At 30.5% G+C, this 2,253-nt stretch overlaps 1 protein-coding gene across 1 annotated transcript in view; it reads right to left on the bottom strand.

Moving 5' to 3' along the window:
* Window positions 1-1,092, bottom strand: part of LOC108693641 (ankyrin repeat domain-containing protein 39) — a 10,088-nt gene extending 8,996 nt beyond the window's left edge. The window contains exon 1 of the mRNA XM_018202681.1: window positions 853-1,092. The gene's annotated coding sequence lies outside the window, so the exon portion shown is untranslated. The remainder of the gene's footprint in view (window positions 1-852) is intronic.
* Between the last annotated feature and the right edge of the window lie 1,161 nt (window positions 1,093-2,253).

The raw sequence follows: 2,253 nt of genomic DNA, 5'->3' as shown, positions 1-2,253 counted from the left end.
TTTATATATATATTTTATTCATATATACTCAGTTATTATTTATATATAAGTACTATACTCATATATATCAAAAACTTTGATTGATCAATAAGAATGAAAAATATCCAGAAATTTTTAGAAGAACCGACTAGTATTGCATTTCAAAGCATTAATGAAGTTCATAAGCTATAACATGTACTAAAACATATACTATACTAGAACGTACTAGAATATACTATGACTATAATATGGAGTTCGTTCAACTTCCATTTCATCAATAAGTTTACTGACGCTTATTGGAACAGTAAGAAGAGCTACATAAAAAGCTAGTCTTTATAGTTAATTTGATCATAATTTTGTAATCACTGAATGACTTTAAATTCATTTTTTAAAATTTGGAACATCATCTCTAAATATATGACAAACTAAAAATGTTAAAATATATGAAACAATAATCGATACACAAATAGATTATCTATAATTTTGCATGCTTTACATAGTTGATTATAGAAATAATTATTCATTTGTTTAGATCATAAAATATCGTACATTTTGACATTTATAGTTTGCCACGTGAACAAAAGTCATTTGATAAATACAAAAATAGGATTAAAATAGGATTAAAAGCTAATCACGTAACTCTTTTTATTTTTACAAACAAATATATACTATACCCTTTTTACACACAACACAAATCAACAATTAAGTGAACAAAGAGAGACAAAATGTTTACGAATCAGCAATTCATAAAAAAAAAGTTCTAAATAAATCTGAATACTATTCCACCACACGTGACTCAGAAAAGTTTTATTTTACTCGACATATGCGTCGTACAAATTTTCACAATTGCTGTCGACATGTATTGAATCTTACCAATATGCGAAGAATGATAAAGAGGGCGGAGAATTCCGGCTAAAACAACTATTATATGCCCTTTCAGTGATAATTCGAACAGTCTGTCACGGCCGTGATATCGATTATCTTAAGATTTCCTGCTTTCTGTTTTTTTTTCTAAATATATATGCTATTTTACGTGAAAATCGTTCCTACCCGTTTGGATTTACAGTGAACTGAAATGAACACTAAAGTGCACACTACATTGACTGACGTTGACTACGCAGTACTCCATTAATTCACACTGGACGCAGCAAGCGTCAACTAGCGGAGCAACAACCAATCAGAGAGGCGATATTTACAGTGGCGTAAATAATATCGTCTTGCTGATTGGTTGCTGTTTCATTGCTTGACGCTTGCTGCGTCCAATGTGAATTAGGCATAAGTGTTGTTCATAAGCACAAGAAACAACTAGACGCGAAACATAACATGAAATTACGAGCGAAAAGGAGAGGCATTGAATCCTGATTGGCTTATCTTTTATGTCCATTTCTATTAATCTAGATTAATCTCAGGCACGTTACTTCATAAAAATAACTCGTTATCGTTCTTTTTCCAAAAAACGTACTTTTTCCAAAAAATGGATGTAATATTGGCCTTAGGGTCTCCGCAATAAATGGAACAGGGAACAGAAAATAGAAAATAATTTCAACCTATCAGAAACTATGTATTCCACAATACATAATTTCTGATAGGTTGAAATTCTTAATTTTGTTCTCTATTCTCTGTTCCTTTTATTGTGCGGAGAGCCTAAAGGAGAGAAGAACTTCTTTGTCCTATAATCGACATGAAAAATTTGTCAACAAAAAACGCATGTAATATTGGTCTAACTCATTATTTTTTATTACATAAATCAACTGCTTTAGGCCGGAATCAGACTATGCATTAAAGATTGAGATTAAAGATTGAAATTTCACCAATGAGAAGAAAGAAATTTTGGTTTCTTTTGTTCTGGTCAAACTTTAATCTTTCAATCTTCAATCTCATTCTTCAATGTGTAGTCTGATTCCGGCCTTAGAAACTGACAATTCAAAGAGAAACCTGAGAAAGGCCATTCCGACCTTCTTCCTGTTATTAAAATTAGCCGTACCATCAGTATATCCATTTTCAATTTGGAAACTACGTGACTATATACATTTTCTGATACTATCGATAAAATCATATCGTCGAAAGTAGATATGGTTCGTTTCTGTACTAAATCCTTGGGACAGAAGCGTGCCGATTATTTATAGGAGGAATAGTTTGGATCTTTGAACAAAAAAAATTTTAATTTCGCATTTCCTACATATATGTAAATAAAAGTTGTTGAATTTTAATAAACGAAATTGAAAATTTAAACAAATTAATTTAGTGAATTTTGTCTTATAATATTACGAAGTT

Source organism: Atta colombica, unplaced genomic scaffold (assembly GCF_001594045.1).
Source record: "Atta colombica isolate Treedump-2 unplaced genomic scaffold, Acol1.0 scaffold96, whole genome shotgun sequence".
NCBI classification, from domain to species: Eukaryota; Metazoa; Arthropoda; class Insecta; order Hymenoptera; family Formicidae; genus Atta; species Atta colombica.
This window is presented reverse-complemented; position numbering and strand designations above follow the sequence as displayed.